General features: G+C 39.5%; 1 protein-coding gene across 1 annotated transcript in view; it reads right to left on the bottom strand.

The window, feature by feature from the left end:
* Usf3 (upstream transcription factor family member 3) overlaps nucleotides 1–10999 on the bottom strand; it is a 46518-nt gene extending 35519 nt beyond the window's left edge. Inside the window, exon 1 of the mRNA XM_076868858.2 lies at nucleotides 10739–10999. The gene's annotated coding sequence lies outside the window, so the exon portion shown is untranslated. The remainder of the gene's footprint in view (nucleotides 1–10738) is intronic.
* Between the last annotated feature and the right edge of the window lie 1666 nt (nucleotides 11000–12665).

The raw sequence follows: 12665 nt of genomic DNA, 5'->3' as shown, positions 1-12665 counted from the left end.
TCATTTTCTTCTTTTCCTTTTGCACCATATTTTGTAAGAATTCCTTGACTTGATTTTCTAGTTCATTAATTTAGTCATCTGTTAACAACCATGCTGCCATTTAGCCTATTACTTTAAGTTTTTCTCAAAAATCAGATTGAATTTCCAAAAACTTTCTTTTTCTCTTTTCTCTTTCACAGCACACATTGCTATTTTGTGGAAATTATATTCTCTCAAATCTTTGAAGATATTTTTTAACAAAAAAATTGTTTTTTGTCTAAAACATTCAATTTATTTTCTCAAAGTCTGGCTCCTCTGTTTGGTCAGTGTGATGTCTCTTTCATTCTGTTGATTTTCCTTAAATATATTGTGATTCTGAATTCAATTAATCAGATTGGTGGCTAATATTGGTTTCCCCAGCACAGTGGGTCCCAACTCTAGCTGCACTATGACAATCACCTTTAAATAAATAAATAAATAAATGCCTAGGTAATTTTTTGTTTTTATTTGCAGTGCTGGGGATTGAATCCAGGTGTACTCTACCACTGAGTTACATTTATATTCCCTGCCTTTTTAAATTTTTATTTTGTGACAGAGCCTCACTAAGTTGTACAGGCTGGCCTCCAACTTGTGATCCTTCTGCATTATCCTCCCAAGTTGCTAGGATTAGGATGTATACCAATGTGCCAAACTCCCTAGGTTATTTTAATGTGCACCTACCACTACACAACTGCTTCACTTTTGTGTGAAAATCATTCCTCCCTGCCATGAAGGAGCATACTGAGTGAAAGAGTTCGGGCTATCAAAAGTATCATGTAAGAATAGAGGTGTGCAGCCATGAGATGCCTCTGAAGGAAAGAAATTCACATTCACAATAGCAACCAGTTCTCTGGTGTTCACTTTGGCCCTGAAGCCCTTGTTGGAGATAACCCAACCTATATAAGCATGTTCTAGCAGTCCCTGATACAGCTGTTCTCAAATATGACAATTAATGTTACCTGGTAGCTTTTGGCCACCCTCAATCCATTGTGAATTTTGAAGTCTTTGAGCTCTGGGGCTTACCAGAATTGTACTGGGAAAATTCTTCCCTCTTTAAGCCTGAATTAGGTTGTCTATTTCTCCACACAGCACAGTTTTGCAATCAATCTGAATTTACATACTGTTTTTTTTTCACAAATTCCTCAATGTTTCTGATCTGAACATGATACTCTTCCCAGTTTTTTCAAAATTATGGTATATCCTTATTTTCTTACTTTTTGTGGCCTAACTAGAATTTTTCATTATATAAGTTCTTTTAGAAGAAGACAACTTTGTCTTAGAATCTCAAGGGCCTAATACAATGTGTGCACAGTTGTGTTACTCAACTGTTCGGTGAATAAACAATGCACCTCTATAACTAATATAGCTAAATTCCTAAATATAAAGTATTATTATGATCATTAATTAGCTTCCTTTGTAGTATAACTGACTCTAGTATTACTATGATAGTGAGCTTTCTATCGCCGTGACAAAATGCCAGAAGAAAATCAACTTACAGGAGGAAAGATTTTATTTTAGCTCATAGTTTCAGAGGATTTGACCCATGTTCATGTGGCTCCATTGTTTCTGGGCCTGTGGTGAGGCAGAATATCATGGTGGGAGTGGGAAGTGGGTGGTGCAGCAAAGCTGCTTACTTCATGGTAGAGAAAGAGAGGAAGGGGCCAGGGCCAAAGGAAGGACACACCCCAAGGACCTACTTGCTCCAAGTAGCTCCCCTCCTAAGTTTCCACTACCTCCCAAATTATGAGTCCATAAATGGATTAATTCATGGACAAGATTGGAGCTCTTATTACCCAAATCTTCCAAAGGCCTCACCCACGAACACTGCTGCACTGAGGACCAAGCCTTCAACATAAGAGCCTTTAAAGCACACTGCATGTCTAAACCATAATAGTCAGTTAATTCCATGTTTAACTCCTGGATCTTATGCTAGTCCCCTAGGATCATCTTCCAACAACGTTTCTCTGTTACTGAGGGCTCTGTGCAGAAGAGACCCATTAGAAGTCATTCAGCAGTCGGTGTCTATCTTTCATTACTTAATCCTAGAGTAATGGTTCCAAAATTTGATTAATCATTGGATTACTAAGATCTATTTCCAGAGATTGGTTTGCAGATAGTGACCTTGAGGGCAGGCATTTGAGTATGTTTCATTCACTGATGTATTCTAAGTGCCTAGAACAATACTAGACACATAGTGGGTATTTAATAAGAATTTGCTGAATGAATGACTGGGTTGGAACATGCAGGAATTTTTGTAAAGCTCCTAAAATGGAGCCAGGCATGGTGGCATGCACATATAGTCCCAGTTATCCAGGAGACTAAGGCAAAGAATCCCTTGAACCTGGAAGTCAAGGCCAGCCTGGAAAATATTAAAACTAAACAAAAAGAAAATAAAACACTAAGATGATTCTGAGGCACAGTCACTATAGTAATTAATACAACTAATGTCAGTCCTTTATGTATCCTTCACTCCACATCAATGAATGATATAAAGAGATGGGAATAGCCTTTAATGTCACAATCAAGAAAAAAATGTACTATTTGGTTTTGAAGTAAGTATTCTTCAGCAGCCTCACATTTAAAAGTGGGACAGTCTCATCAAGCCTGAGAGGACCTATAGGAGTTCACATAATAATATATTTAATGGATCTAGCAGCGTCCCTAGTATATAGCAGGTGTTAAATATGTTAGTTGCTCTTCTTCCTTTTCTCCCAACTGAGAGAGAAGATGAAGATCATCTAGTATTAATTCCTAAATTGGATCCTATGATTCTCCTAAGAAACCCTGTTTATATCTCAATATCTGTTCTTTCAGCTGTCTATGCCTTCCTAAAGCTAACTCTTTGATCCATGAACAGGGACTCTATACTTGTTTTTTCTTCTTCAGCACTTTATTTTCTCCTTATTTATATATTTTTTGCTTTCAAAATGCAAAGATTTTCCTCATATTAAACAAAAACTGTCTGTCTACCACTCCATTTCATTCCACTCCTCCTTAAAAACTTCTGACTTTTCTTCATTAGCCTCCTAAATCCATGACAGTATGCCTTTTAAAGGCTCCAACAAACTGAAACTGCTTCCTTAGAGGATAGGGACTATTTTTCACCAAAGATCTTTTGTCTATTTTCAATCTTCTCTAGGTAGGATTTGTGCTATTGATATCTCCCTTTCCTTGAAATACTCTCTCCTTAGCTTGTCATCTTCTTATCCAGTTCTGCACCCTCTTCTTTAATAGGAATCTTTTTCTTTCTCATTTGAGTTCCCAGTCTTAGTGCTCTTTTTTGGTTTGTTTTCTCCCTAAAAAGTTTTCACTTTTTTCTGTGTAAAGGTCATTGTATTTTATAATAAAATTACTTTTTTAATTGATTTTATTTTTTTAAATACACGACAGCAGAATGCAGTACAATTCTTATTACACATCTAGAGCACAATTTTTCATATCTTTGTATATAAAGTATGTTCACACTAATTCATGTCTTTATGCATGTACTTTGGGGTTTTTTTTGTTTGCATTACAATTCTTATTACACATATATTCCATAATTTTTCATATCTTTCTTTGTATATAAAGTGGGTTGACACCCATTTCATGTCTTCATACATGTACTTTGGATAATGATGTCCATCACATTCCACCGTCCTTGCTAATCCCCTGCCTCCTCCCTTTCCCTCCCTCCCTTCTTCCCTATCTAGAATTTATCTATTCTTCCCATGTTCCCCCTCCCTACCCCACTATGAGTCAGCCTCCATATTCAGAGAAAACATTCCACATTTGTTTTTGGGGGATTGGCTAACTTCACTTAGCATTATCTTCTCTCCGCCATCCATTTACCCGCAAATGCCATGATTTTATTCTCTTTTATTGCTGAGTAAAATTCCATTGTGTATATATATTCCACATTTTTTTATCCATTCATCTACTGAAGGGCATCTAGGTTGGCTCCACAGTTTAGCTATTGTGAATTGTGCTGCTATAAACATTGAATACAATTACTTTTTATCTCATTTTTGGAAGGAGGGGGGTAGTCCTGGGAATTGATCTCAAGGGCACTGGACCACTGAGCCACATCCCTAGCCCTATTTTGTATTTTTTATTTAAAGACAGGGTCTCACTGAGTTACTTAGTGCCTCACCATTGCTGAGGCTGACTTTTGGTACTTATAAATATACAAAAAGGGAGAATTCACTGTGATGTATTCATGTATATGTATATAGCATAATTTTGTCAGTTTCATTTGCAGTTCCTCCCTTGCCCTCTTCCTCCCCCGAATCCTCTATTTCTCCTCCACTGATCTTCCCTTTATTTTTATGGTATCTTCTCCCTACCTACCCCCCATTTTTTCCTTATTTTGCTCTAGCTTCTGCATATGAGAGAAAATATTCTAGTCTCTGACTTTCTCATTCTAGCTATTTCACTTAGCATGATTTTCTCCAGTTCCATCCATTTATTACCAGTAAATGCCATAATGTCATTCTTCTTTATGGTTGAGTAAAAGTCCATTGTGTACCTATACCACATTTTCTTTATCCATTCATCTGTTGATACTTATCTGGGTTAGCTCTCTAACTTGACTATTGTGAATTGTGCTTCTATAAACACTGAGGTGTTTGTATCATTACAGTATGCTGATTTTAGTTCTTGTGGGATAGCTGGTTCATATGGTGGTTCTATAAAATAAAACTACTTTTCAACTCTGGTCTTGCTCCAAATCTTTGGTTAGGCAAAATTCCTTTTGGAACATTTCATTTCAAAACAAATAAACAGGTCTGCCTGAAACACATGAAATTGTGTTTTCTCTTAAGAGACCTACTTCCGAATTCTCAATTTTAATCAGTGACACCAAACTTTAACCAACAATTCCACATCCATGAATTCAACTAATCTCAGACCAAAAATATTGAGGGGGAGGTATCTGTTTTTCTTATCCCCCAAACAATACAATATTAACCATGCACTGAATAATGATGTTTTGATCAATAACAGCTCACAAATACAATGGTGGTCCAGATCATACTGGGACTAAAAAATTCTGTTGCCTTGTATTTATACTGTAACTTTTCTATATTTAGACAAATATTTATCATTGTTATAATTGCCTATAGCATTCAGCAGTGTACAAGTTTGTAGCCTAAGAAAACAGGCTACAAATGTGGGTCTGTGTAAGTACATTCTATGATGTTCACACAATGATTAAATCACCTAATGACATATTTCTCAGAACATATCCCATCATCAAGCAATGAGTGACTCTATCTACATTATAAAAGGCATTATAAGTAACAGAGATGATTGGAATCATACAGGAGGATGTGTAATAGGTTATATGTAAATAATACATTGTTTATATGTGACTTGAGCATCCTTGAATTTTCCTCTCTGTTGGTTGGGGGCGGTCCTGAAACAAATCCCCCACAGATACCAACAGACAACTATACCATTTCCTACTGACAACTGCATCACATCCAAACTGTGGGTCCTGGTTTTTATAACTCTTTCTTCTTCACTGACCAGTCTCACCCATCCACTTCCACCTATGTACTGTTATAACACATGGAGAAACAGGGTTAACTCTCCCCTCCTCTCCAATTCAAATAGGTTCTTCCCCATGCTCCTTATCAACAAGTTCACTTTTTTGCCAAATTCACGCTATTCTCTCATTGATATACCCTTTCCATTTTGTTCTGCTTACTCAAATCCCACCAGCAAGTTTATCCTCATCTATAAAACCTTCCCAGATTTCTAGCTAACACTACCCCTTTCTATACTCAACTCTTAACTACTTGACAAACTTGCTATATAATCTCTTTTCTCTCATATATTATTTAGTGTTTTTTCATTAAGATAGATCCTTATTTGATTTCTTTCCACTTAAAAGCCTGAACTATTTTTCCCCCTGAACTTCTAACTAAGTGTTCCTTTTCTATTTTCCTTCCAACCATCAGGCTTCTTAAACAACTAGTTTACACTCACGGTTCCCTCTTCCTCATTTCCCATTTACTCTTCAACCAGCTGTCATCTAACTTTCATTTCTAAAAACTGCTTACACCAAGCTCACCAAAAGACTACACTGCCAAACCTAATGAGTCTGTAGGAAATACCTGTTGTTTGGCCCTTCTGGTAATAATACCCTATTTTTCTTTTGGAGAGCTATCTGCTCCATCTCTGAGTTCTGATGGAACTTCATACGGGCTCACCTCTGGGGTGGGAACATAGCTGACCAATAACACTTTTACACAAAAAAGAAAGCTGGCTGGGTCTAAGTTAATCACACAGATTAACATGATCCCCAAAACTTCTGTTCTCAGACATTCCTGAGGCTTCAGTATTCTGCCTTCTTTCATTTCATTGAGTTTACCCCGTATGTACCCATAAGTCCCCATTTTCAGCTTAAGTTAGCCAAATCAATGTCTATTGTTCACAACCAAAAAGAATTGGTCCTCAAAGTGGTACAGAGGTAGAAGTGGTTATCTCTCACAATTACATCACAATTTTCCCCGATCTGTCCCTTCTCTTAGCTAATATGAGAATGCTTTCACCAGGAAATCCCAAGATGGCTTCATTAATAGGGAAGTAAGGCTATCTGGGTCTCCTCCTGCAGCCAGCCAATAGATAAAAGGGAAATTACAAAGAGCACATACAGAAACTGGAGGAATCTTAGGGTACCTCTTTGTACTAAGACTAGCAGTGAAGTTATCAGAAGATGACAGTTTTTCAAAAAGGCAAAATCTGCAAGGGCTCAGACCCCTCAGAAACAAAAGTTTGTAAACCACATCTGTATGACTCCAAAGTCTAAGCCTTTAACACTCCACTTTCTAGTGATATCAATCTACCTGCAGGTACTTAATCAAGGAATGTCTTTCTCATTTCCATGCTTTTGTACTGTTCCTTTGAATTGAATGCCCCTATCGATTTTCTAATGGGAACTTCTACTGTCCTCTTTTGAAACTTTCTCTGATTCCTAGAAGTTGGATTAGATACCCTTCCCCATAGTTCCAAACATCGTGACATAAAGTTTTAATATGAAATATACTCTATATGCTAATTAGTTTTCCCCATTAGACTATAAGCTTCTAAGTGGTAGAAATCACATATATTATATTTGTGTTCTCAACATTTAGACTCAGTACTAAGTGTAATCAACGTCCTTTGAAAGAATATCTAGTCTTTGCTAATTTTTCAGTATAATTATTACATCATAAATCTTGCGTACATAGGTTTAATTTAGCATCCTTATGTAGTATTCCCCAATTCTCCCAATAAGTCTAAAAATATCTTATGAGTCAAGTTTACTACTTTATGTCTTCTGTATTCTCTTTAGCACCTAATAGTGTTGGGCACATGGTAAGTATTCAATAAATACTTGATGAACTGAATTAAAGACGCAGTATTAGCACATTAATAGAAGTAACTTATCATGTCCTACTGATCTAATTAAAAGATCTGGCCTTCTGAAGTACTGCAATTGTACCCACATGGCAAATTTAATGAGAAAAAGAAAAATTATCCAATTGGACAGTTAACAGCTTTTCTCTTAGCAAGAATTCCACAAATATTTTATGGATAACAAGCTCAGAGCAAAAGATTCAAGGTGCATATGCCTGTGCATACTGGATAGAAGATTATATATTTAAGGGATCTGTCACAACTGTAATTACTTAGACAATTACTTAGACTCTACTAATTCTTAGTAAATCCATAGTAGAAGTACAGAACATCATATTTAATAGCAAAGTTAATGCCAAATCAACCTATGCTAAATATATATAAAGTTATGTTTGAATAATATATAACCTGGAAGTCATTTACTCATCTAACACACACTTATTAAGTGCCTGCTAATGACAAATGCAACTTTAGGTCCTGAAAATACAAAGGTAAAGAACACAGACCTATGTTTGTTGGGTTCTAGCTCTTCCACACTGCACTGTATTTAAGAATATAATGTGAACCATATCCACCAATGCGGAAGAACTGGGTGGGGGGACAGTGGTAAAAATCTGGTGGGAAAAGTAGATAAACACATAAGTATGACAATGTGATAAGTGCTAATGGAGAAATACATGCAAGTTGTTAAGGGGCAATAGAAAATAACCTACTGAAGAAATTAGTAAAATATAAGAAAATAACTGACATCTACATATGAATTCAATATTAGTAAGGTATGCAGAGAGAAACATTGGGGACTTAACCAAGTTAAGTTGGAGCCTAATGAACCATGTATACATAAGAAGTTAAACGATATCATGCTTGAGCACTAAGGGAATCTTTTAAATGATATGTATTATGAAAATTTAAAGAGAGCAAATCACTAAGAACTAGACTAAGCTGTCTGGAAAAACCTTCATAAAAGTATAATCAAAACTATTGTTGGTGAGGAGGTACAGAGAGAAGGACCAATATCCTTTATAATGCCAATGTTGTTAACAAAAGCAGGAATCCATATACACACATACAGTGAGGTTGTTCCAAAGGTTCACAATGGAACACAGTAGGGGCACACAGTGAAGACCTGCATTAGAAAAAGTATAATATTTGCCTAGCAATTTGTATATTATTCCAGAAGTATGGGAATTTTCAGCCCTAGTACCGCTGAACAGAATCACTTAAGATTTTTAAAAGATGTGCTCAAGGTCAAAAGTAACCTTCACTCCAGGTCAAAAGTAACTTCTGAGCTGGGTATAGTGGTACATGCCTACAATCCCAGCAACTCAGAGGCTAAGGAAGGAGGATCATGAGTTCAAAAGCCAGCTTCAGCAACAGTGAGGCACTAAGCAATTCAGTGAGACCCTGCCTCTAAATAATATACAAAATAAGGGTTGGGGATGTGGCTGAATGGTTGAGTGCCCCCCGAGTTCAATCCCCAGTACCCCCCCCACCAGAAAAAAAAAGGGGGGGCTGGGGATTTGGCCTAGTGGTTATGTGCTCCTGGGTTCGATCACTGGTGGTAAAAAAAAGAAAAAAGAAAAAAAGAAAAAAAAAAAAGAAAAGAAAAAGAAAAAAGAAAGAAAGAAAAGAAAAAAAGAGTAACTTCTGGGGGGAAATGTCATGAGTCTTAAATTTTAAAGTCACACAAGGTGATGTGCAGTATAGTTTGAAAACCACTGGGATAAACAACAGAAAGATAACATATGTGAGATATGGTTAAGACTCAAGCTTGACTTAAGATTGTTTTTAAGCGACAGTGTTGGGCTGATTACCTGTTGAAAGTTATCTTCTAACCTAAGTTAAACAATTTATTTTCTTCATGTTTCTTTCCCCCTGTTGACAGACAAAGCTATGAATACAGAAAAAGAATCCACCAATTTCTCATAGACAGCTGGTTCACTGGCTGTACGGTCTGCAACTTTAGAAATTCCTTCTGTGATTTCAATTCTAAGCTGCCTTTGCATCCCTGCAGTGCAGTGCTTTCATATTTGGGAATGTTCTAGGCTGCACCCATGTGCAAATTTTATAAAACTTCTCAAATACAAAAAGAATCTAATACCAAAGGATACAAAAGTCATACTGCTTAGATTACAGCAAAATGTGAGATAAAGTATTCATTCTTGCAGTGCTTGGAAACATTATATCACTCCTGGTTTCAGAAGTCCAATGATTACAATGTACTTTACTTATTCTGTAACAAATACTTTCAGAGCACTTCAAATAAAAGGAAACACATGTATCCTACATAGCAACTCAGACATTTAAACTAGAGTCCTACAAGGGGAGGAAAAAGTCAAGACGATAAAGATAAAGAGTGTGACAGCCTGTTGATCTTTCAAAAAGCAAGTCTTTTTGCTTAAAGCAAACGTGGGGAAATGCTCCAGGCTCCCTATTCCTCACCATAATTTTCACTCAAGAAATGTGTACATTGTTTATAAGTAAGCAACTATATTCTTTACCTGAAAAGTTGGTCAAAACTGTCTTGCTTTGTGCGGTGTTAGTACACTGTATCTGCTTGGCAGAAATGTTATCTTCACATCAGTTAGGATTTGGTATGTGGGCTTATTATTCGTTTCTTTCCAGATAAAGTAAATGAATACAAAAACCCATAACACAGCGTAAAAGAGTGGGTTGAGTTGGAAGAGTGAGTAGGAGAGGACTCAACAATCAAACTGGTGAACCTAAACAAGGGCCCAGAAACCTCGTGTTTCTTAGAGAAATAAAGAAATAGATTGAAGAGTTGATCATCTGCTTATACCCCTCCTATTCGGAAAGCAAAAGATAGATAGGCTTCTAAAAAGAAAATGCAAGCCTTAACTCTTCGACATAGGGTGAGAGTTAAAAAGCAAGCCATACGACTTTGACGAGGGGGTCCAAAGGAAAGTCTGAGGGCAAGGAAAGAAGGGGAGATGAAGGAGGCAAGAAAAGGTGACTGAGGCAGGCAAAGGCCATCCGGTGTGAACCGGGCTGCCAGGCTCTTTATGCACCCAGGACCACATGGGGCCTCTCTCGACCCGCGCGCGTCTGTGGGCCGGGGCGCAGCAACCAGCCTGGCACCGCGAGCGCCAGGAAGACTGGCTGAAGAGGGGTGCGCGCACCTCCAGCGCTCGCAGGGGCCCGGCTTTGCACACAGGGGTCCCCAGGAACAAGGCACACTTTGCTCAGACCTCGCCTCTGGGAGCACAGAAGGGGGTGGGTGGAGCTGAGCCCGGAGCCGCCCCCCGGAGCCGCCCCCGCAGCCCCGGCCCCCGCGCCCCGCCCCGGCTGTCAGCGGCCCCCTCCCGCAGTCACTTACCCGCGGGCTGCATGGTCTCAGCCGCAATAGTGGCGGCAGCAGCGGCGACCCCCGCCTGGGTCATGATCCCAGGCGGGGAAAGCAGGGGTGTCTGACCGCTCTAGTGAATCTCTGTGTCCGCGGCCGCCGCCTGCTCCTTCGGGGCTGGGGGAGCGCGGGCCCAGGCCCTCCTCTCCCCCCGCCCCCGCCGCCTCTTCTTGCGGCCACCGCCGCCGCTGCGAGCCCGAGCCCTCAAGGCCGGAGACCCGGCGGCAGAGCGGCCTCAACTTTCCCAGCCCCCCTCCCCCCCCGCCCCTCCCCGCCCCTCCCGAGGCCGCCGCTCAGCACCAGAACAGCCTACCCTGGGTGCACTTCGCTCCCGCCCCTGTAACGGAACTCGCCAATCCGGAGCCGAGAAGGCTACTGTGGTGGCCAATCAGAAGCAGGAACGCCGTGCGCTGGGCTAGAGGCTGGCAGGAGGTGGAGGAAAAACCGAAGAGCGAACGGGCCTCGGGCTGCCCAATGAGGAGAGCCGGGGGGCGGAGGTGTGCAAGTTGGGTTGAAGGAACAGGAAATATTCTTAAAGGTAGAGTGATGGGCAAGAAGGAAAGCCAGTACGTGATTGGGAAAGAGGTGGGCCTGGTTCCTTAAAGGGGACGCCTTGAGAACCCAGAAAAGAAGATGTTTTAAGAAACTTCTTTGTGACCTGGTCTCTGTTCTGCTTTTCACGTCTTTCAATGGGAGTTTGGAGGTGGAGAAAATGAAGAGGAAGAGGGCACGGAAAGCTTTCGAAATGATTAGAGCTCCTCGTAAAATAGAAGGCAAGAAAGGAAAGAGGATGTCTCCGTAAGAAGGTGGGGGAAAAATAAGACAATTCAGAGGTCTCTGATTTCCCTTTCACTGCAAGATCCTGCCGACCTAACACTACTTAAATTAGTAGGCTCTGATTTCCTGTTGTTTTGTATATGAAACATCGTAAGATTCCTGTGAACTAGAGATGGTTATTTCCAGAAATGCCCTGTGGATCTCCCAGCGGAGGCAAGAGAGTGCTGGCATTGAGTGGTGAAGTTTGGAAACCCAAGCTTAGGTTACTAGACCTGTTTCTGAAAATGTAGGGCCGCCCATATGGAATGGAGATGTGAGGGTCTCCTAACAACACGGTGGATTTGGAACCCTAGAACCGTGGTCACAACTTCCTTTTCCTAGTTTTGCTTCATATTTCATAAACCCTCTCGTCCTGAAACAGGTGTCCACCACCTCGTGGCGTTGAAATATTTCTGGGCTCTTCCACAACTAGATTTCTGAAATGTCTCTGATCTTAGATGTCCCTGAGCTGGACCAGTTAACTTCCAGAAGGTACACACAGCGCATGGCTTAATGGGAATTTCTATAGAGTCTCTTTACATAGGAAGGAGAACTTGCGTTGAGAAAAAGGGTAAACAGTTCCCCATCTTATGTTTGTAAAACAGTTTGAAAAGCTGTGATGAAACAGACCATTAAGGTTGCCAGAAAACTATGGCACCAATAGAGACTAGAAATTTTTTTAGCCTTTGAATGGAAGTGGCACTCCCAGATTCAAACTGCCAATCAGAAAGACCCTATGATTCAGAAAGACCCTATAATAGTAATGTCAATAACACCACCATGAAATTGTGTAATGTTAATGTGTCTAAAGTAAACCACACAAATAGTCTTAATTCAAAAGCAAGATTTGAGAGTTTTGTGGGATTTCTGTCGTTGTTTTTTGTAACACCACTAAAAAATACATATTAATTACCATTCTGATAGGATTTAGAAGTGAAGCTAACAGTAGCTTCTGTTTGATAAAATTCAGAATATTTGCTTTTTAATTTAATCTTCATTTCCTAACTGAAGTCCAGCTTCCAACAAGAGATCTTTTTATTAGCTTTACCCATTCATCATCCCATTTTCAGGCTAGCTGGCATGA

The sequence above is a fragment of the Callospermophilus lateralis genome, chromosome 10, assembly GCF_048772815.1.
Source record: "Callospermophilus lateralis isolate mCalLat2 chromosome 10, mCalLat2.hap1, whole genome shotgun sequence".
NCBI classification, from domain to species: Eukaryota; Metazoa; Chordata; class Mammalia; order Rodentia; family Sciuridae; genus Callospermophilus; species Callospermophilus lateralis.
Note: the sequence above shows the minus strand (reverse complement) of the source record. Positions and strands in the feature narration are given on the sequence as shown.